The 25,469-nt window shown below is 29.3% G+C and overlaps 1 protein-coding gene across 2 annotated transcripts in view; it reads right to left on the reverse strand.

Annotated features, from left to right (window-relative positions):
- Positions 1-20,789, reverse strand: part of LOC113384512 (delta-sarcoglycan-like) — a 287,433-nt gene extending 266,644 nt beyond the window's left edge. The window contains exon 1 of one of the 2 annotated variants that reach the window (XM_026622235.1): positions 20,667-20,789. The gene's annotated coding sequence lies outside the window, so the exon portion shown is untranslated. The remainder of the gene's footprint in view (positions 1-20,666) is intronic. The other variant, XM_026622237.1, reaches the window with a different exon arrangement.
- Positions 20,790-25,469: the final 4,680 nt, after the last annotated feature.

Consider the following 25,469-nt stretch of genomic DNA (forward strand, 5'->3'; position numbering starts at 1 on the left):
TTGGGAATTTGTTAGGTATATCCCGAATCAGGTTATCGTTTATTTTGATTGAAGCCAATTGGTAGAAGTTGGCTTTCACGAAGACTTTTTTTAACAGTTGTTTTTTTATTTATTTTTTTCGGTCATTTTTAATTTTTTAATTTTTTTATAATGCATAAATAAATAAAATAAATTAGAGAATTTATAAAATGAAGGACAGAATAACTGGTACATAGGCGAATATCTAAACAGATAAACAGGTTGACAAGTTGATTGGTAGACACGTAGAACAGGATGATGGTTTGGCAGGTAAATCGGTAGGCTGGTGAAATGGTATATTGATAAATATGTTGATAGATAAATTGGTTGACAAATTGTTAAACAGGTTAATTTGTAGACATATAGACCGGAATGATAGGTAAATTGGTAAACAGGTAAATTAGTTGACTTCTAAAATGGTGTGTTGGTAAACAGATTGATAGGTAAGTTGATAGACAGGTGAATTGGTAGATAAGTAAATTGATGAAAAGGTAAATTGTTGGACAGGTGGCAGGTAAATTTGAAAACATGTAATGACATGTTGACAGGTAAATTGGTAGACATGTGAAACAGGTTGACAGGTAAATTGGTAAGCCGGTAAAATGATAGATTGATAAACAAGATGATTGATAAAAAAATTGGTAGAAAGATTGTTGAACAGTTGAAATGTTGAACAGGTAAATGGCGAATAACTGACGAAGGACAAACAGGTAGAAAAAAAGACAGATAGTAATCTAAACAAAAAAACTGGTAGACTAAATGCAACAAATGTACATTTTTGTTAACTTTTTAATTTAAACTAAAACATGGCGACGTATGAACGGGTACAGCTAGTATGATATATTTTAAATACATATTTTATTATTTCTCTTAATAACATTATAAGATTAGTTGGAAGTGGGACTTTATACAAATCCTTTATCATGGACTATATTACAAATCATTAATTAATTAAGAGAATGAAGTATTTAATTGATTACATTTTTTAAGGCAAATTCATCGGTTTTGGAGTTGCAGAAAAAATGACATTTTGTGGTCTAAAATGATAATAAAAACCATTAATATTAATTACACACATCAATACCCAATTGATACACATATCAATACCCAAGTAACCAGTAGATGGGTATACAGGTGGACAGCTAGAAATATAGATAGGTCGACAGATCAATAGGTAAATTAGACAACTTAGATGACAGTTACTTGCAATTCATTATTTACACATATCGGAAAATTCATGCAACTTTTTTAGAGTAAAGTCAACTTACTCTTAGTTTATTTTATATTTGCAAAAAAAACTATTATCAGTGTTCTAAAGCAACACAATGGTTCAAAACTATGATGGAATTTTACATACTTCTTATAAAATAATGAGCTCAAAGAAATTTAAAAACTTATGAAGTAAAAACACACTATTGTTAGACAATTGTGAATAGTTTTCCGGCGTTTTGAGAAATTTGTCCCCTAGCCTGCTGTCTATATATTAAAGCACGTGACTTGTGTAGAACAAACTTTATTCTCTTGAGAGGAAAGAAAGGATTATTGTATTAAATTTAATGCAATTACATGTACATGCATACATGTACATGAGCGCACGTCCTGGCTTATGATGATGCAAAACTTTATATTAATATAATGAGTTTGTTCCGCAGTAATGTGTTGTTTAATGTAAAAGTGACCTAACGTATTGTTAATGTGACATTTGATATTAAGAAAGGGTTTTATACGCTCTCTGATACTGTTTTACTGCCAGAAGTGCCACAAGTGCATCGCGTTCTGCTATTTGTCATATAAATTTATTACCGGGAGCGCAAAACGTTTTTAGTTGGAGGACGGAATAGAAGTTTTAGAATATGTCATAAGTTTAGAACAGAGATAATAATAATTATAATCGGGTATATAAATTTTCTGGTCTTAACGACTTTGTTTTATTTATATTAATTACGCAAACTATATAGTCGTAACTTACAACTAGTAAGTGGTATTATGCCATGATCAACGTTATCAATAAACATTGAGATTTAGCGATTTAGATGATATATCTAACCATTTAAAATAATCAATACAATTTCCATTTGATATAGGGTAGAGCGGGGCTAGTTGAGCATAGGGGCAAGTTGAGCAATCAAAATATCTCAAAAACTATTCACCGTCCGTTTAGGCATTATATGGCGGAAAGATAGAGGTTTAGGAAAAATAAACATACCGCGATCGCTAGTGGCCGCTGGACAAATGAGTGAGGCTCACGGTCGTTTTGTTTATTTTGAAACCAAATAGTAAAAACGTAATTCATCACGAGTTTTCGTCTGGTTTTGTCAAATGTTATTTATTTTTAATCAGGTAAATGTTCTTTCATATAATTATAGTACTTTTAAGATGCACAGAGATTCTGGGTATAATACTTACGGTTTTTTTATAAACTTACTTTTATTTCGAAATTCCGAGTTAAGGTTAGTTGAGCATAGTTGCTAAACTTGTTCTGTCACTAAGACAATTACCATTAACTTTCAGAAATTAATTATTATTTTTAAAATTTAAGCTAGGTCTATGAGTAATAATGATTTTAAACAAAAATACTGAATATAATGGTAAAATTATTCCAAAGATACGATATTGTTTTGTTGATTCTGCTTTTCGTTAATTATTCAAAGCAAATTACTATAAGTTTTGTTTTTTCTGTCAATAAAGACTATAAATATAGAACTGGTTATTAAAAACTTATTTTATTTCATCACTAATCGACATTGAACCTATGATTTCATTATACTTTCTTAGTGCTCAACTTACCCCACCTATGGGGTACATTGAGCATACTTGACTTTTTGCATTTAAACAGCTGTAGCTTTTAAATTTTACTTATTACCAAAAAATAGCATCAACACTTTTGTTAAGCGATAAATAGCAAATCCATTAAGCCATATAACAAATCATTTAGACTTTTCATTGAGGAGCTACATCCGTTTAAGTAAAAAATTGCTCAACTAGCCCCGCCCTACCCTACAAACATTCTTATAATATATATAATTGTATATTATAAATTAATTCTAAAAATGCATTTTATTTGCAGACGTCAACTGTAATCAGTAGCTTCCTACGATACAACGGCGCATATAAGTTTATCAAATGTAAACTTTGATAAATTTTAATAATTCAACCGCTTATCGCCTATAACACTTTTGTATATTATTTGAGACTACAAAATTTATCGTTATACAAAGTTTAATCAAAATGGTCAAACCATTTTTAACTTCCTGTAGGGAAAGTTATAGTAATCGCAAAAAAATCGACAATAAATTTTTTTAAATATCTTTACGTTTAAGAGGTTTCTAAACATTTTGGCATACTTTAGAAAAAATGAATGTATGTGTGTGTATGTGTGTATGTGCGCATACAAATATTTATCGACGAATTTGCAAACACGGACCAACCGATTTGAATAATTCAAAAACAATCGATTCCTACTAATATGGAGACGTGCTGATTAGTCTTTGGCAAAGGCAGGTCTAGCCGTTTCAAAGATGCGGGACAAAAAAAACCAAAAATGGAATGGTTATAATTATTATTTATTAATAATACCAAATCAAAGTACATGTATTATTCGAAGGAATAACACTATTATTTGATAAAGAAACATTTTTATCCTTATTAATAATTCATATAATCCAGATCAAAATAATAAAGGCCACAGCTTATAATCTTGATGATTTAGGAGACTGAAAATACACTGTAAGATAATTTCTCCATCAAATAATATTTTTATTTACATCATATTCCCGCTCTGCCATGATAACCTGGTTTCAAAATAGGTTTTCAGTTTTATTGCTGAACTGAACTGAAACAAGTGTAGTGTGCACTTATCTGAGCATATGTAATTCAAGCGGATTATTTATAGCATTTTATAGCAAAATAATATTTATTTAGTTACATATGCACATTTGCCTCTGAATGCTTCAAAGTTGGTCTCGAGAATTCTACGTAGGAAGAGCATTATATTCAACTAGGATTTTCGAAACAATGGGGCGACTCTTTTGGCTTTGCGGGATTCTGTTACGAAAATTCATATTTCCAAGTTATTAAATAAATTTATTTTTATATCTTGCCTTGTTCAAAATACAAAATGTAGTATTAATTATATAACAAATAGCATATGCAATGAAAAAATTTATTGCTAATTTATGAGCCCATTCTGCCATAAAATAAATAGACCAATGTTATGGCAAGGCTATGTTACGTACCATGTTTCATTCAAATTGCTACTAAATACTGTCAACATGCCATATATTTGCTGTGAGATCAGGCGTTTTGCACATAAAATGTAACTTCACTCATATGTGTCAAGCCATATCTAAAAGATCAAGTTATGATAATATCGTTTTTTTAACGTTTGTGTTTTGAACATTTGTGCCTTTTCTTCACTGTCACATGGTTTATGACAGTATTTAGTACCATTTTGTAAAACTGTTTCTTGCTACTTGTCATAACATTAACATTTGGTAAAATTTAGTTAACTACTCTGCATGGATTTTTTTAAAAATTTTCTAAGTAGGTTGTACTTACAAATAAGTAAGTTGTTTCTATTTACACCGAGTCGAGTATTTTAATCTTTAGGAAAATACTTTGTTGACAGTTGGAAAGTTGTCGGATATAAAAGGGTAAAACATTATCTAGTGGAGGAAATTATCTGACATATGTCAAGGTTAGGAACTCAGCGGACAGGTTTTAATTAATTACCCGTTTTAAATAGACCGAACGACTTCCATTGGAATTTCATCCGGAAATTCTTGAACAACTTATTAGTTCGGCATTTTTATAAAAAGCAGTGAAAATATTCGAAAGTTTTTTCAGAAACACAGCATATATAAATATATTATATATATACAGGGTGTGCTAGAACAACTTCAAGCCGAAACTAGGTGAAGAAATTCGAAGAATTTGTCTCACGTAGTTTGAAAATCATTTTTGAGCTTTCAAGCGCAACTTAGAGCTCTGATCATTTGTGCAAAAAAATTTGCTCATTTAAACTGGATTGTAAAATGGTAAAAACTTGATAGTTTAGAGTAAAACAATAAAAAACAAAAAATATAAATATATATCGTAACCCTATAATATTTTATGATTTTTAATTTTTGAAGATTCCTATATAATTTGTACAGATCTGGGTCTTTACACAATTATAGTGATATAAATAAAAAATTAAATATAAATCGAAAAATTCAGCAATTCATTTATAATAAATATCTGCCTGAATTCTGCATTTGAGTTTTCTACTGCCGTCCCTATACTTCTCATTTAAAATAATTTTCATGTGAATTCATTTCCCAAATCAGTTGGAAATAGAATGGAGCGATTGGAACATACTAAATCAATTAAATATATTCTCCGCATAAAATTCCCAATTTAATAATTGTAATATAACAAAGCATATTAATTTGATAAAAATGTTTTTTGTATAATATAGTGTATTAAATTAAAGCTTGATAGAGTCCATGAACGGGTATCGGATGGCAGTTTCGGAATATTGCATTGACATTATTAAAAATATTGCATAATATGCGTTTTATTGTCAATCGTAAAATTGTATCGTGAATATTTAAATGAGTGGATCATTGATATTGAAAATATCTGCGAATGAATGTAAAATGTGGGTAAAAATCGTAGATAAGTTAACTCTGAATGCATTCTGTATCAGATTTATTAGGGGAAACTGAAATATTGATTAATAATAGACACATAATTTACTACTAAAATTAAATTTTTTATGCAATATTTGTAAATTAATGAGTATGTTAAATTTACCAGAATTTAGAAAATATTCATTAACTTCTCGAAAATATCAGATTCGCTAATTTTATGTTTTCTGGTCATTTTCTTGTATTAAAGTGTTAAAAAAAAATTTGCAATTATTGATTTTTTTGACGGTAGATACCATAGCCTTATAGATCATACTAACATATTACCGATCTACGGCAAGTCGTTTAATTTTAAAAAAAATTCAAAGTTTGCAAAAATTAGTATCGTTTTTTGGCATTTGTCAAAATTAGACCTTTTATCGACGTTTGCTCTTTTTTGCATTTTCTTCATGTCCTAAAAGGTTCGAAAAAATTTATGCAAAAATTGTATGAAATTGGATTACTTAAAAAAACACAAACACAAACACCGTATATTGTAAATTAAACTAGTATTTTGTTCATCTAACTCTTCTATTGTAAGCATGTTTTTATACAGCCCTCAGTGTACTAGCACGTGCATATTGAGTCTATTATTTATAATAGTATAAATGACCATTTCTACAATAAAAGTACGTAGTCGTACATGCAGAATGCCCGTACGTGCAGTGTTCAAAATAAATGTTAGAATCGGTATTACAGCTCCGAACAGAATATCCGAGAATTGTACTGAATTCATATAAGCATATGATATATCGAATGGAAATAAAAATATCCTCCATCCTCCGCACGGAAGGGAAGATGGCCGAGTAATAGAAAAATATATACGTTGAATAGAATACAGACACATAAATCTGAATACGCTGTAAATAAATGGCAAAGTCGAAAAGTAGAGAGAAAATCACTAAATTATATTTTTATTTGACGCGATCTCTATCATATACTTTTGAAATTACATTTTTGTTTACTGCACCTACATATAAAGATCCATTGTGGTGTGGTCTTTCTTAGTAAAATTTCAGTTCTATACTAAATTTCAGGTCATACTTAATAGTAATGATAAATTATTTCATTATTAATTTTCCGTAGCGTAGGGGCCAAAGTAATGGGCCAAAAATCGAAAATGAAATTTTTTGCATATCTCCACGTTCCAGAGGTTTCTGAACATTTGGCATACCTTAGAAAAAATGAATGTGTATGTGTATGTATGTATGTGGAGACAATTTTTCGTCGACGATTTCGAACGTACGGATTATCCGGTTTGAATAGTTCAAAAAACATTTGATACCTATTGATGAGGAGACATGCTGACTAGTTTTTGACAAAGACAGGCTCACCGGTTTCGGAAATATGTTGCAAAAAGTGCTAAAAATGTCAGTTTTTAAGAGAATGAATCAACCGATTTAAATGATCCAAAAAACATTCGATTCGTAATGGTGGGATGATTAGATTTTAAAAAGACAAGTCAAGACGTTTCGGAAATATTGAGCTAAAAATGGCAGTTTTTGAGAGAACTAAGCATTCGATTTCAATGACTTAAAAAACTTTCTGCTGGTTTTGGAAAAATAATTGCTTTTGGAAAAAAAAATTATATATCGAAAATAATTCAGATTTTAATTTTGATTCTGGCTAAAGTTCTAAAGCTCACTTATATGCTTTAAATAAATAAATTTAACTTTGTAATTCCGTTTATATAACTCTTATAAATATTAGATAATGTTACAGTATTTATAATAATCTATATAAAAACATTTAATATTTCTCGAACATTTCGTTACGGTACGGGAAGTTCCAGCAATTTGCCTTAAGGCGCGATGCCATACGCAAATAGTTTCATCTTTTTAGTGCAATTAATGCAGAAAATGCTCTTCAATGTTTTGTTCTATTTCATCGACATTTTTATAAACGTTGATGAAACGACTATCGGTATTTTTGAAGGCATTTAATAATATAGTTATTTACAATATAATTAAAACGAAGCCACAATTATTTATAATTACCGATGAATATTTAATTTAAATATCTATTTTAGTAATGTTTAAAAATCAGAGCATTTTTCGCTAAATTTATTCGTCCTGAAACACTTCAATGCAAATTCAAACCGCTCAACTCGCAGCGGCACGAATGAGATTGATGTCCACATAGAGCTGTATAATTTTTAATGTCCGAGTTTTCAGGACAATTAAATTTCTATTTTTGAAATTTATTCCGCAATAATTTTAAGCTAAAATATGATTTGAAATAGCCGGCGACACAGCGAAATGTACGTGAATGAAACGAGTGTGATACAAATATATAAGGGTAAAGGATATAATAAATTAAATCGTTTTATGTAATACCTATTTAATCATTGTTTTTAAAAAAAATCATAAAGACGATCATAAATAATGTGGGATACGTTATATTTAATAATCATAGCACGTTAGATATATTAAGGGTGTATTCTAGTAGAAATTCAAAACAATAGTTTCTCAATTTTTTTCATATTTTTTAAATTTAAATCATTTAAGAATATGTGTACGAAATGATTTTTAATAATTTAAATTATTTTTGGAGATATAGCTGTTTGACCGTGACAATTCTCTTAAGCGGAAAATGATTCTTTCCAATTTTTCTCAAAACGAATTTTTTTCATTAATAAACGATGTCCACAATTCCTCGAATTCTTATGAACTGATTTACTTTAAGTTTTTAGAGAATCTTTTTTATAGACTTCTCTCAGGCATATACTAAACTTATCTCAAAATTTAAATACTTACTATTTTATTTTCTTCCTTTATTTTTCTCAAAATACTAATCTGTTTCTTTCCAATCTTTCTCAAAACGATTTTTTTTTTCAGTATTAAACGATGACCACAATTCCTCGAGCTCTTATGAAATGATTTACTTGAATTTTTTAGAGAATCTTTTTTATAGATTTCTCTCAGGCATATACTAACCTTATTTCAAAATTTAAATATTTACTATTTTAAAAAAAATTGAGAGCCTGTACCTCCAATATGTAAATTATTGGAGATACAGCTATTGACCATGATAATTCTCTTGTGTTTTCTTCCTTTTCAAAAAAATTTAGACGGGTTTTTCTCAAAACTGTCTTTTTCAATAATAAACGATATCCACGATTCCTCGAGCTCTTTTGATCCGATTTATTTGAAATTTTTGGAGAATCTTCTCTATAGACTTCTCTTAGGACTCTTAGACTTCTTTTCTACCAGCCTCATCTCCAAATGAAAATTTTTACTATTTTTTTAAGAAATGAAAAACTCAAAAAAGTTATAAATATCAAATAGTGTGACAAGTGTCTCTAATTTAAAAAAAATCGAAATATTTTGAAATTTTTCGATAATCTCTTAATAGACTTTTCTCAGGCATCTCCAAATTAAATTTTTTACTATTATACCTTTTTTTGAGATTTTCATTTTTTAGAAAATGGTGAAAATTTTAATTTGTAGTCACTAAGTGTCTCTAATTCAAAAATAAAATAAATATTTTGAGCATTTTAGCAGTCATTAAAATGTGATTTTTATTTTATAGGTGATAAATCACCTTCAATCTTAAAAATGTAGCTTCTAGCATTCATAAATATGCTTTGTTAGTTTCCTGTTAATAATCGCCATATACTTATACAAGATTCAAAATGTTGACTTTGGCATTAGTTAATTTCCCGTCGTCAGAAAGTAATCATAAAATCGAATAGTTCGAAATATTACTAGTCACGTTTTGAAAGTATTATTATGATTTCTGTCAGGGTATATAAATGCTAGTCGTACGAATACTAATCATTCAGATTTCAGTAGATGTTTCCTGTTTGTTTCTCACATTTTATTAGATTTTCTAAATTTATTTATACGATTCTACCTACTATTAAATACTCTAATAAATTAAAAATAATTTAGTGAAGTTTTTTTGAAATGCAAAAACACAGTTTTTTTCTAAATGTTTATGCAGCTAGTAATAGAAGTGTTGTAAAAAAACAATTTTTTTAAAAATTGTTTTAACGCACTAAAATATTTTACAGATGAGTTCAAGACTTTTTAATTGCATATGTCTATAAGGTAAACATCGACAATTTAATACTGATATTATTAAAATGATAAAATTACAAAATATCGAATAAGGAATCTGAACTTCACAAAAGTTGGTCAACATTTATGTAAACTGAACTTGATTTTCTTGAACATTGTTTTGACACTTTGTAAACATTGTTTTGACTTGCTGACAGACTTTTGGTTCACAAGTTATATCTTTGGTAGAAATACGAGCATTTTAATTTTTGATAGGGCTTCAAGTTAAATCTTATTACCCATGGGGTTAGTTATTGTAATCGTCCAAAAAGACTTATAGAAATATATGATATATTAAAGATAAACCTGATTAAGGTGAATAAATAAAATATATTGTCAACAAAATCACAAATATGGTTTCAGAAAAATATATGATAAGAAAAAAATAAACGTTTAAAGTACTTGTACTGTAATTAGAGAAACTAATTTTTTTAGGTTTATATATTTATTATATATTTGTTCTAAATTTGTTTCTAATTTGCCTCGAAGCACGATGCGCTGCTCTACTAGTTTTCGTTAATAATTAATCAGACTTGTCCTTTTAATGTCAAAAATCCTGAAATTTTTTCAAGCACTACTTGTATATATAATTCAAATAATATACGTATTCGGATGAAGGCAACATTTGGACATATTCATAAATATCCGTCATATGGATGTCAGTATGCGGAATATGGTGCAAATGACAAAAATGCTTCTTTTTCTCATATTTCCGACATTTCTGTGCGAACACAAGCTCGTAAACATAGACAGACGTTAACACATTTGTTCGGGGTGCGCATTCACCCCGTCACTCACTCCTGAGGGAAGTTATTTGTTTTAGTTTAAGCTTTTCAAATACGGAAGAAGATTATGAAGAATGTTCAATGGTCACGTCGTCAATTGATAGGTTATTTATTAAAAGATGAAATGTAGTTAAATTCTAGTCGACGTTGTATATTGGGTATGAATTTTTCAAATTTTTGCACACATACACACACATATATATTTATAAAAGCATTTTAGGTACTTTTTGCCCCGTATCTACAAAACGTTTGGCCGTGAATTTGCCAAAAACTAATCAGCTCATCTCTCCAACAACAAGAATCGAATGTTTTTTGAATCACTCGTCGACAAGAAATTGTATCCATACACACATACAAACATACACACAAATATACATCAATGTTTTTTTAAGGTATACCAGAATCTACAGAAGGATTTGTAAAGTAAATATATGCAAAAACTTTCATTTACAATTTTTTGAGATTACAATAACGTATCCTATATGAACTTAATAAATCATATTTTAATGCGATTATTGCTTTTCATAAAACATACATACATGTAGAACATAAATTGTTTTGTAGTTATGTTATACAATTTCGTAGATAAAAAATAACATGATGAAAACTCATATTTTACAAAATTTGAATTTTTTTTAAATACATGAACTCGTAGCTCTTTCTTTTTTTATAATTTAAATTTCTTAATCAAAATTTTAATGTCTTATTCAATGCCGTATATTTCCATTTAGAATAATCAACATCCTTAAAGCTCAACCTTTTTGTTTCTATACGAAACCTCTCATTTTTGGTGTTGAAACTATACTTTAAGAAGTAAAATATGTATTTTATGTATCTACATTTTTCTTTCACTATGTATTATATTGTATCCAGCTTACAATATTTCAATTATACATTAATTATTAAAGTTCGATGATGTAATAAGCTCAGTATTATATTATGTATTATCATATGTTAATGTATAATCATTTTGCCATATAACAAACACGAAATCAACAAATTATCACGCTGTTATAATTTTGACGTGGAATAACAAAATTTTGATCTATATAGATGTGAGTCCATAATTATATTTTGGTAATAGCATTTGGACAAATATTATAATGGACCTTTAGTAGATCTGTAATAATTACGTTTATCTAAAGTACGAAGGTACTAAAATTTCGAAATGGAATAGAGTTAGGTATTTATATTTTTCTTGTTGATACTATTTTATATAACCACGTAGAAAATATGTAATTCATTAAGAGTAATACAGTATGCCAATTAAAAAAATATTTTTGTTTTTGCTCTTTTATTTCTTGTAGATACCTAAAGCTAGTACTTAAGCATTTGGCAGACAATTTAAAATATTTAAGAAATTCTTTAACAATTATCTTGGACTCGGAACATCAATTCTTTTAGCATTTATAGCCAATTAAATGATAGCAAGAATAGTTTCACATAAATACCGACGTGCCTTTGCATCTTAAAGTTCGATATGGCATATTGGAAGCTTTAGTATTAGAAAGGTTGATGAATGAATGTATATATATATATTAGGGTGGTCCTTAATATGGACATTTTCGAATTTCCTTGCTCCCAAGGGCTCAAATGGTTCCAAATTGATAAAAAACAATTCTCTGAAAGTTTTAGCTCTTAATATTGTCTTTTAGATATAGCGCAATTCAATCAAAATTTTGTATGTTTTATATTGTTTTATTAAATAAGTATTTACATTTTTAAATGTTTTCAAATATTACGAAAATGTTAATAATTTAAAATATTACGAAAACAATAATTTAAAAAAAAAACGAATTTCTTTTCTGAGCTTTTAACAATTTTCCAAGCCCGATACCAAGCATCATTAGTTACATTTTATTTCCAAATAGGGACAGTGTAAGCGCCCGGCGCAATGTTTATTAAAAAAGTCAATTAAAAATCACTACGCACAGACACTTTATTACCTCGAAGGACCAGATATAATTTATCATTAGAATGGCTATATCAGACCTTTAAAAATATGTGAGTTAAATAAGTTGGTTAGTTATGAATAGTATTTATTTGTATGATGTTCACGGTTCAAGTTATGCGTACAGAATGGATAATTTCTTATAACTATCTTAGTACCTAGAGTAGGGTAGGAAATTATTTTATTACAGATTAGAGGGAGTTCAGTATATAGGTAGAGGGAGATGGATAAATAAAATTTGTGAGGCTCGAACATGCCGGCCCGATTTGAAAAAACAATGGAAAATTAATTTACATGATTTTTCAACATTGCTTCGTATAGTTATGGTGTTATAATAAAGTTACAATATAAATGTATAATTATTATTTGATTATTGATTGATTAGTTATAATAATATGTAAAAATGATTGATTTTATTATCACTTAAATTCTAGTAATGATTAAAGTCTTGTGATAACACAGTTTATGAATTCACGATTGATTATAATGTCTATTGGTAACACTCACAGGTTTGGCGTTTAAAGTCTCAAGATAAAATAGTTTATGCATTGATTTGTATGATATGGTATATATCCCTGTTAGTTATTAGTACACAAAGTTTTGTTGTTGCACAATTCACCACACTATTGTTTGTTTTATTGGTCACAACACGCACAGTACCTTCCTTCCTCTGGATAATTTGCTGGAACGCGTCTCAGGTGCCAGTTCAAGGGTTGAAAGATTCCAATTAGATATAATAATTGCGTATGCAATTTTGATCTTGTCGCGTGCTTCCAAAAGGTTGATCCCTGCAGTCGTGGATCCGGAATAGTCTCTTGACAGGTATTTTAAGCAATAGTGGGTTAGGTATAAAGGTAAAGAATTTCCAATTGGAAAGTGAATTGTTAAGGATTAGTAATTAGGATTGGAATCAAAGGAGATTCAGGTTTAGAATTTTGTCAATCTGCGTTAAAATGTATTTAAGTAAAATTATTCATAAGAATGTTGGTATGTTATGTAAGTGTTTCCGATATCTCATTTTAACGTGCTTTATGAGATTTAATAGATAAATAGATAATAAATCGATAGTTTCGAAATGAAGGGTCTTTGATATGATATAATTTATTAAAAGTTTAATTGCTAAATTATTTGTTGCCCTTGTGTTAATTGATTTATGTTGTAGTATCATATGAAATCGTTTTAAGTTTGATGCTGCGTCAACAAAATTTGAACAGTTTTTTGAATATATTTTGTAAATTTTGCAACTTTGCGTAATGGACCATTTCCGTATGGCCACAAAGTTTTTCGCAGTCAAATTAAAAGTTTGTTCAATATGAAGAGCTTTAGTGATACAACAATCAATCAAGATAATAAAGGTATTTTTTGAAACAAGTTCAATAGTTTCACATTCCATTTTTGTTATTGGAATTTTAAAAGTTAAACAGTTGTTTGTATCGAAAGATTTTCGTAACCGCAATGGAAATCGTAAGTTTAGATTAACTGCAGTATTAGAAGCCAAAATGTTTATATCACAATTTGTTTCTATTTCGTCTACTCTATCAGTTACCAAGGCTTTCCGCTTGTATAATAGAGGTTTTATACGAAATAAAGTAACCGTATAGTTATTCAAATAAAATTTCTTATCAAATGTAAAGTTTAATGCGCGTTTTTCTTTCTGTATAAGATTTGCTAAAAGTTCAAGTCGTTGAAGTGGTATATTTTTTAGAACCATTGCTTTAGGTTTCGATGTAGTTAAATATATTTTAGTATTAGAATTTTTCCCGGTAGAGCATAAATAGGTAAAAGTTCTGTATGCCCATTTTGTCGCGTCGGAAAATTCGTGTGGTAATTGTTGAGTTATTAATAATTTATAACATATTGGAGCTGTAGCTTCCAAAATAAGTATTTTCATAATAGTTTTATTTATAGCGTTATTAGCTAAAACTATCTTATTGAATCTAAAACTATCTAGTATGTTACAAACTATATCTAGAGTTTTAGCAGTTTGTTTGTTAAAATAAAAATAGGGTTTATCTAAAAGTTTAAAATGATTAGTTTTGAAATCATATAGATTTAATTTGTCATTCGTTAAAAGTTTTGTTAAATTTCGTTTGGTTGTTAGTAATGAAAGTATTTTATTTGCATCGGTAATGAGGTAATATTCTTTAGATAATTTATTGTTTGTTCGTATGTAGTATTCAAAATGTTTATTACGTGCCAGATTTTTATTGTTGGCAAAAGGAATTTTTATACCGAATCGCCAGGTAATTCTCGTAGTATTTGGGGTGAGATTTTGTTTTCCGGCTAGTACCTGGTTTTCCAGGTTCGAGGTAGAATTATAATGTGTGAAAGACTCGGGATGCATGTTCCCGTTTAAGCCGAATTGAGTAATATACAAATCAGGTTTATTGTGACTTAATTTTATGTTTTTATTATAAAAGGTTTCGTTGTCGATAACAAAATTTGCTTTATTACATATTGAGTCTGGTAATTTTTCAAATTTTGGAAAGTTTAAAATGTTTGCGTTAAAAGAATTTGTCGGAATGTTATACGTAGTTTTATTATTTTCGTTTCGTGTTTCTGATAATTCCGTCGCGAAGGAACAGTTTTTGTCGAGTACAGGTAAATATTCAGTTATGCTCCCTGTCTCGGGTTTACGGTAATTAAAATTTTGAAAATGATTGATATTTTGATCAAACTCAGGTAATTTGATCGAAATTGGAGGTTGTTTTATATTTTTTGACGATTTGATTGTTTGATCACCAAAGCTGTTAGTAGAACCAGATTTAGTGGATGCACTATTAAGTAGTTTACGTAATTTTGATAGACATCTAGTATGATCGTCATCGAAATCAAGTAGTTCTGTTTCTAATAATTGATCAATTTCTTCTTCGTCGTCTAAAAAAGTAGTTATTTCGACAAGTGTATTTTGGAACGTGTCTATCATAGGTTTCACTTTTTCCAAAATACCGTTTATCTGTAATACATTTAGATCGCTACATGGAATTTTTGACATTTCGTTACACGTTTGTTCAAATTCTGCTAGACGAGCTTTTATTAATGCTAGTTCGTTTTGTAAAGATTGTAATGATTTTAATGAATCCATTTTAATGTAGATTCACACAAAATTCTAGATGGTTAAGTATAGAGTTAGGTGAAAGATTAGGATGAGTTTAGGATAAGTTAGAAAGGATTGCTTTGACTAACCTTGTTTGATGTGATTCTGTAGCTTCTTGACCGCTTCGTAGATTTTCTTGATGAATGCAGTAATTATGCTGTTGATAATAACGTGCACTGATGAATAGTTTTTGTGGCTCCAGTAGATTACACTGTCAATAATTACTGCGCACTTTGTTAGTTAGATTAGGTAGCTCCAGTGGATTACGCTTTTGTTGGAAATCACTGTACACTTTGTAGGTTAAATTTAGTGGCTCCGGTGGATTACGCTGTTAATAATCACTGTGCACTTTGTAGGTTAGATTAGTGGCTCCAGTGGATTACGCTGTTAATAATCACTGTGCACTTTGTAGGTTAGATTAGTTAATATAAGTTTAAGTATAACACTGAAGGTCGAATCCGGCTCAAATTGGACCAAAAAATGTAAGCGCCCGGTGCAATGTTTATTAAAAAAGTCAATTAAAAATCACTACGCACAGACACTTAATTACCTCGAAGGACCAGATATAATTTATCATTAGAATGGCTATATCAGACCTTTAAAAATATGTGAGTTAAATAAGTTGGTTAGTTATGAATAGTATTTATTTGTATGATGTTCACGGTTCAAGTTATGCGTACAGAATGGATAATTTCTTATAACTATCTTAGTACCTAGAGTAGGGTAGGAAATTATTTTATTACAGATTAGAGGGAGTTCAGTATATAGGTAGAGGGAGATGGATAAATAAAATTTGTGAGGCTCGAACAGACAGTATGTTCAAATTTAGGTACTACTAATCATGATATAAAAGTTCATATATTGCAAACAAGCAGCAATATTATATAACAATTTTATAAAAGCTGATTATACCTATATAAAAATTATATTCATTTTCGAAAAGTCAAGGTAATAAATCTCATTTGCATCTCGTTTAATCTTCAAGCATATTGTCTGTCTAATAATTTAGAAAATTCGGATTAGACATAAATTATGAAAAAATTCAACCAAGTGAGATATAAATCTGTATTAACTATGTAATAGGATGTAATCCTACCTAAGACATTAATGTAAGGAATGTGCGTTATTTTGCTGCTTAAAAATCTTTAAATTATTCTACGTTGGCAACGGGACGCATTTAAAAGTGTTTCGACCTCACGAAGCAATTATAACGCTGAAATATATTACTCCAACACCGGCAAAACAATTGCTAAATGTTTTAAGATCGCTTTCTGCGAAATTTCTCGCACGTAAGAAAAAATAAAAAAACTAGTGGTGCATGGCATCGTGCCTTAAGACAAATTGTTGAAATTTTTTGTATCAAAAAGTGAAAGCTTGAGAAAGCTTTAAAATTTTTTCAAAACTTAAAAAAAATTAGATTTTTAAGAATTTTTTGTAGTTTTTGAAAATACAAATTTTGCAAATGATATTTGGTTTAGAAAATTTGTATTAAGAGTACTTTCTTATAAGCTCACTTATAACATCTGACTGCAACTACGATCTTAATGTAGTTGAAGACGTATTACAAGTTACATCATCGCATAGCATTAATTCAAATAGTTCAACAAATATGTATATTAATATAATTATGAAATATGTTATAGCTTCATATCTTTTATTGTCACTAAGTCAATATTCGAATTAAACCATTAATCCTCAATTATTATAAATTTCATCACCAACATTTACTACCCAGTGCAAGCAAACAGAAAATAATTTATTGCGCAAATTATTTTTTCTACTGTGATAATAAATAATTTTAATTAAAAACATTGCATTTTCGCGGCCATTCGACACGAAATATTTAATCATGCTGATATATAAGCCAAAAATATACAGAACACGAATGCATAAATATAACGAAAATCTTATTTTAATATAAATTTCGCTAGCGTATCACGAAAGATATCGTATATCATTGTCAGCTTCTGTAAATTACGAACTGTTACACTAGTACCAAACCAATGCTATATAGAATAGAATAGAATGTTCACTCACATAATATTATACAACATCACAAAATGCATGAAAAGCGTGGTAATTAAGATAATGAACATCCCGTTAGTTTTTTGAAGTTTGGTACGGAACCTTTTGAGCGTAAAGCCGTTGACTGTCCGTCTGTCTGCCAAAGTTTAAATAAGTACTCATGAAAAATTCATCCAAAACTCCAAATAAATTACTACAAAACCTAGATGGCAATAAAATTTATTAAGAAACTGGTCAATGACATTTATAAATATTTGCATGAAAAGTAAATAAACAAAACTTGATCAAGCGAAATTAAAACTAGCTATAAGTGGAATTCTGTCTTGAGGCAATTATGGCATCGTGCCTTGAGGCAAATTGCTGGAACTTCCCGCACCGTAACGAAATGTTCGAGGAATATTGAATGTTTTCAAATAGATTATTATAAATATTGTAACATTGTCTAATATTTATAAGAATTATATAAACCGAATTGCAGAGTTGAAATTATTTCTAAAGTATATTAGAACTATAGTCAGAATTAAAAATAAAATCTGAAATATTTTCGATATACAAAATATTAAAAAAAAAAAAAAAAAAAAAAAAAAAAAAAAAAAAAATTGGAACAAATTTTTTTTCCAAAATCAATTATTTTGTTAAGACAAGCAGAAAGTTCTTTGAATCATTTAAATCGGACGCTTAGTTCTCTCAAAAACTGCCATTTTTTACATATTTAGCTCCGTATCTTCGAAATGGCTGGGCCTGCCTTTGCCAAAATCTAATAAACACTTCTCCCAATCATTACTAATTGAATGTTTTTTAGATCATTCAAATCGGATACTCCGTTCTCTCAAAAATTCGATTTCTATTTTCTGCACTCTTTGCTCCGTATCTCCGAAACGGCTGGACCTGCCTTTGCCAAAAACTAATCAGCTCTTTTCCCAATCAATAGGAATCGAATGTTTTTTGAACCATTTGAATCGGTTGATCCGTGCGCCCTAAAACGTGACTGGAAATTTGTATCCACACATACATACACACACACACACACACACACACACACACACATCCATTTTTTCTGAGGTATGCCAAAACGTTCAGAAACCTTCAAAACATCGAGAAATGTAAAAATTTTCAATTCCGATTTTCGGCCCATTACAATAACTTACCCTACGGGAAGTTAATGAAGGAACTTATATCATGTTTCTATTAGTTATATAAATTGAATTGTAAAGTTAAAATTATTTATTTGAAGTATATAAGAGAGTTTAAGAATTTTAGCTAGAATTAAAATTAAAATCCGAATCATTTTTGATATAAAAAAATGGAAATAAAAAAAAATTGAAATTTTGAAATAGAAAAAGACCTGCAAAAACTAATCATTTTTTAATACGCAAAATGTTTTTTAAATCATTCGAATCGGATACATTGCTCTCGCAAAAACTTAATTTCCATTTTCTGCACTCTTTGCTTCGTTTCTCCGAAACTACTCGACCTACCTTTTATAAAAACAAATCAGCACTAATCCCTTTGTAGGAATCGAATGCTTTTTGAATCATTCAAATCAGTTCAGCGATATTCCCGAAAACGTCGCCCAAAAACTGTATCCACACACACACGTACTTTTTCTAAATTTCTTCTCATTCGATTACAACATAATTTAAATATTTCTTTTTTCCTTTGTTTTTATTTTCTATACTCACTATCAACTTATATATTAATATGTTAAATGATATAAATAGTGAACAATAAAAAAAATAATAGAATAAAAATTAGCAATATCTATTTTCTTTTTTACTACTATGGAGACGGTTCGAAATTTTTAATTTGTTTTATAAAGATATAACCTTTCTTTTACTCGTTATTTTTTATTTTTATTTTTTGCCATTTTCGTCGAACTATATTATTTTTTATAAATTATAGATTTTGTGAAAAATAATGCTGTTATTTACTCACTTTGAATAAATTTACGTTATCAATTATATATAAACACTAATTGAAAATAAAGTTTATCTAATATTATAAATATTCATATGTGATTTTTTTCGAGGAAAATTTTCCTTTCCTCTTTTTTTGTCACACAATTTATACTTATTATTGTTTACTAGACTATAGGATGAGGTATATTATACCTACGGTTAAATATCCAAACAATGTCAAAAATGAACTGTACATATTTATATTTATTGAAATATTTTTTGTTTATTTTTTGTTTTAAACAAAGTTTAAAAACAACGATGCTCTTTGTTTTGGCATTCCAAACAACTTAGCTTATACACACATAAAATTTAGTTTTGATCATAAAACGGGGAGATTTTATCTTATCTACATATTGTCCTTGAAAACATAGATTATGTACTATACATTCTTAAACGTACATTATTTAGTGTTGTATTTTGATAGTACAACAATAAAAATATTATTGTAGACATAAGGAAATTATAGTTTAGTGCTTATAATTTCGTGCAAATGCAAATAATAATAACTTTGGTTAGAAAAATATTTTTAAAAAATCGAAAACGTGTAAAACGAAGGATATGTGTGTTTTCTATAGGCTTAGACCCTTATCTGCAAACTCTTGCTATGAAGAATAAAATCCAGCAGATTATTTTTTATTCGAAAAAATAAACATAGAAGCGTATATCTTATAATTTTAGATAACATTTTAAAACTGACCTATATACTTAAAATAATGTTAACTTGGCAATTCAGTTTAAAGAATTTTTAGAAATATGGAACAAGATCCTTCAATCTAATTCCGCTTGATCAAGTTTTGTTTATTTACTTTTTATGTAAACATATAAACGTTGTCGTCTAATTTGTAAAAATTTATAATTTATCTATGAAATACGTATAATCAAAGTTTCATTATTTATAATAATGAGTATAAATAATAATAATAATATATAATAATTATTTATCTATTAACTAACTAACTAAACAGATAAATGTAGAAGCAATATCCCCCAAAGATCATTTTCTTAAGAGAAAGATAATAATCATTATCATATTTTAGATCTACAACAATATCTAATAGATATAATTATTATTTTTAATACTAGTTTTTCCTTTATAATTTACCTTATGCTAACAGCTTTGTGTGTTTGTTGTTTCAGTATCAGTTCGTTTACGCACTAACTCGATTACCACACATTGTCTGAAATGTACAAGCCAATGAAAACAATCAAACACTCCCGTAATAGTTTTCCCAAAATAAATTTTATAACACAAATAAAACCAGTCACGAAAAAATCTAAATCGCGGCGATGACGTCGAGTCTATCGCACAACAATCGCCGGTCGCAGCCGTGCGGGAACTGAATGCGAAAACGCGAAAATGTTTTGTGAAAAGCACGTGGATAGTCTGTAAAGGACGCATGCGCCGGATTCTTTGTTTTCTTGCAGGACCTGAACTTTATTAATAGCGAACGTATATATGATAGAAATAGCTTGTTGAATTATGAGAATTGTAGGTAGAACGAGATATGAAAGTGCGGTTTAGACAACGTCGAGAGACGGCGTGAAACAGCGGCGCCTCAGGTGAAGTAGAGAGGTGAGGCGCCCGTCTTATCCAGGTGCATACGTGGGACGGAGGAAGTAGATACTGTAGAAATATAAAGTTATAGTAATCGCAAAAAAATCAAAATGAAATTTTTTATATATCTTTTGTTTTCAAGGTTTCTGAACATTCTGGCATACCTTAGAAGAAATGGTTGCATATGTGTGTGTGTGCGGATACACATTTTTGTCGACGTTTCCAGGACCACCGCTTAACCGATTTGAATTATTCAAAAAACATTCGATTTCTATTGATAAGGGGACGTGCTGATTAGTTTTTGACAAAAGTTGGTTCAGCCGTTTGGAGATACAGGGCAAAGAGTGCAGAAAGTTGCAATCAAGTGAAAAAATTGCTATCGTAAAAAAACAGAGCGCCCGATTTGAATGATTCAAAAAACATCCCACTTTTTTTCCATTGACAATCGTTTTTATTAATATTTCAGAAACACCAATGCATAATTATTGCATCACACAATTTCTCAATAAAACATCAACTTACATTCTAATACAACAGTCATGTCAATCAATAGAAATTAATTTACTCTTATATTTATACCTATACAATCCATACCACCATATATTGCATACCGATTAGAAGTGTCTAAGAACTTGCTATTATAATATAATAAACAAAATACTTTCCAGTCGAATATTTTAAAATATTTTATCTATTTACATTTCTTACTAATTTTGCATAATTTTTGCTCAACATAACAATCACTCTGAAAAAATAACATTCCTGATTCATCTACATTTATAAATATAAGATTTTATTAACGTATTGAAGAATTGAATAAACATTTGCAAAGGGCAGGTCCAGTTGTTTCAGAGATCGTGAAAATCGTTAAAATAAAATGCCATTTGGCGTCAATCAGATATTTTTGATAATCTGGATCAATCAACATGATAGTATTCAGAATTTTCAAAAAAAATCAATTTTCAAAATTTCAGAATTTTCAAAAAAATGTGTTTTTTCAGTTTTTTCAATATTTAAATTCTTCAAATGATTTCAAAATTTTCAAAAATGTTCAAAAAGATTTTTAATTTTTTTTAATTTTAAGGGGCACAACTAGTGTGAAATTTCGAAAAAATCGATTTTTGGTTTTTTTCATATTTCGGTAGATTACACCTTTAAAAATAATATATTAAAATTTCTAATTATTATCTCAAATAGTTTTTGAGTTACAGCCATTTAAAAAGTATATATATAGTATATAGTACAACGATCATTTTATCTTTAAACGCGTTTTTCTCGAAACAGCTTTTCCGAATTTGCTGCAGTGATTACTCAAAAACGAATGATCACCATCAACATTTTTTTACATGTTCTTCATATAGTTCTCCGTGAAATGAACTATCGATTTTTTGATCGGATCAAAAGTCGAATTTTGGCAGTCGAAAAACGAACAAAATTTTGGGTAAAATTCGACTTTTTTTCTAAAACGACGCCATTTTGTCAATTTTTGATTTATTTTGTTTATCGTAGTTCATTTTACAGACAATATTATCTAGTTTAACGAGAATTTTTTTTTTATTTCATCCACGTAGAAGGCCGGAATCACAGCAGCAGTTGAGGGCCTTTTTTTGTCGCGCCGTTGGAGATCGGCGATAACTTGAAAAATATTTAATTTTTTTCTTCAAAAATGTTGCTATGTATTTTTAAGACATGTATAAATATATTTCTAAAATTTTGAAATGATTGATGAAAGAGTTTTTTTAATATAAATTCCCAAAAATCACCTTTTTTAGGCAGGTACACTAGTTGTGCCCCTTAAATTATGGTACGGGAATTTCCAGCAGTTTGCCTTTAGGCACAACGCCATGCGCCACTAGTTCATATTTAAATTCATATTAATATTAATGTGAGACCAGTGCTTTATTCTAAATGAGAAAATAGTTCTGATTAATACTTCTAATTTTTTGCCGAACTAATACCTACTATCGGTGAAGTTTTTAACTCGCCAGTATGGAGTGCAGACGAAATAATTAGAACACATCGCGTCGGCGCGTCCAATAAACAAAATATATGAAAACAAAGTTAGAAAAAGCAAAAAATTGCACGCGTACAGGCAGGCCAACTGAACACAAAACTGAAATAACCAGGAAACACACTCAACTGTGTGCTCTCGACTTGGCTGGGAAATATTTTAATGGCCCGGGGATTTAATTAATTGTAATAGCTGTTGATTTATGAGTTTGAAAACCGCGCGCATCAGACAATCTGGTGCTGCTTGCGCCACGTTAAGACTTAACATTAAAACTTTCGGCGGTCTTTTTATTAATTGCGGCAATCGCTGTTCTTAGTGAATGCAAGAACATAAAACTCTTCGAGGAACTATACTAACGGGCCAAAATTAAATCAGCATTTATGCCCTTCATGGGGGAGCTGGAAATAGCCAGAGAACGAAGGCAATTGGTAAAAGAAAATGATAAGAAAATTTGGAATGCAATCGTTTTGTTAAAAAAAATGTTATTCTCAAAAACTGTATAAAATTGAAAACGTGTAAAATGAGTACCGAGCGAAATGGTGGATAGGTGCATGTATTATATTATTTTAATGAAAATGAAAAACATTAGTACAATATCAGAATTTCAAAGAATTATGTCTCTTTCCAAAGAGACAACTATTGTATATATTTAGAAAATTAATACATAAGATATTTCTTCTCTTCAATAAAATATTTTATATTGGATTATAGACTGACAATTAAATAAAACATGCAATACTTGATGCAGATACACATTTAGGAACCACACAAAGTATAAAGAACATACATATAAATAAAAAAAAATATCTAAACATTATTATACATTAAGAGTTCTCAAATAATTTTCAGTCAAAAATATATTTTCCACTAGCTATAAGGTTGTAACAACTTGCAGACTATGTGATGTCTACTTTCTAGAGCAACTGCCGTTTAGAAACTAAGAAGATTACAGAGGTTATAATATATTATGAGTAATTTGAAGAAGACTAGTTAGGTTTTCTCTTATCTCACGCGTTGCAAAAAGGATGATAAAAAGTTCACTTGTAGTAAATTCCTAAAATAAAATGTAATTTATATTAATATATATAAAAGACTACGTAACTGTAAGTAGAAATAATTTTCACATATACAAACTAAGTATATCATTGCATTATTTTTCACTTCTAAATGCAATATATGCAAAAGAGTTTTCTATCCCAAAAGGTGACAGATAACAAATAACAAATTTTAGAAAAATAGCGAAAAAAACATATTTATATATCTAGGTAATAACTAGGAAATGTACATATTTCGATAGTTGGTTGTTTGTTATGAGTTATGTTCGGTGATACATGTTGTTTTATTTTCACATAATTAAATATTGCTAATATGCTTGTAAAATGCTTTTATACATTATGATGCTGAATGTGATATTTCTCTCGATGGTGCATCTAATACAGCTGAACAATCAATCACGAAAGATCACTTTAATAAAAGCACATATGTAATAGAATTAGGTTAATTGGCTTATATCTGGTGCTTTACTTTTACCTCCACTCTACTTCTACCTGTATCTGGTGCTTTACCTTTACCTTTACTCTACCTCTTCCTATATAAATTTTGAAAATATGAATAGAAACCTTGATGGCAACCTCATAATCTTTCCACACATAGTTTCTTCAGTTCAGCTTCAGATGCCAATGCTTGCTCTCATATGTACCCCTTCAGACATAGAATTTCATGTACCCCATGGGCTCTGTACACGACTCACGCGCATATTTCTTGAAACTTTTGCAATAAATCGTATTTTTCACGCTATAAAATAATATTCCCACGCGGTCGGTCGTATATCTAAATATTATCACCAGAAAAGTTTCATCCACTGATATACGTAGTACGGTGGAGCAGCATCAGGCGCGGCGCACTTTTGCGTCGTGCCTCTCGCTGTCGGCTCTGCTGCCTTGCAGTGGAGTGCTGAGGGAAATGATATCGGTTATCCACATAAAGTTTGTTTTGCTGCAGCTATGCAGTCAATACAAGTTACCGGCGATATCATTTTTTTAGTTTTCCCTTGTTTTCTCGTCGGTTGTTTTATGTATTTCTTGTCTTTTAAGCTGCGAGGAAAAAGTTGACGTACAAGCCAATCAACTGGTAGTCGTAGTTACATATCTCTACGTTTCAGACGTTTATGAACATTTTGGCATACCTTTGAAAAAATGAATGTGTGTGAGTGTTTTTTAAGTTATGCAGTCGAAACATGTTACCGGCAATATCATTTTTTTAGTTTTCCCTTGTTTTCTCGTCGTTGGTTCTATGTATTTCTTGTCTTTCAAGCTGCGGAGCAAAAGTTGACGTACAAG

This window comes from Ctenocephalides felis, unplaced genomic scaffold (assembly GCF_003426905.1).
Source record: "Ctenocephalides felis isolate EL2017-DRISC unplaced genomic scaffold, ASM342690v1 CF-g0.4_SCAFFOLD_03571, whole genome shotgun sequence".
NCBI lineage: Eukaryota > Metazoa > Arthropoda > Insecta > Siphonaptera > Pulicidae > Ctenocephalides > Ctenocephalides felis.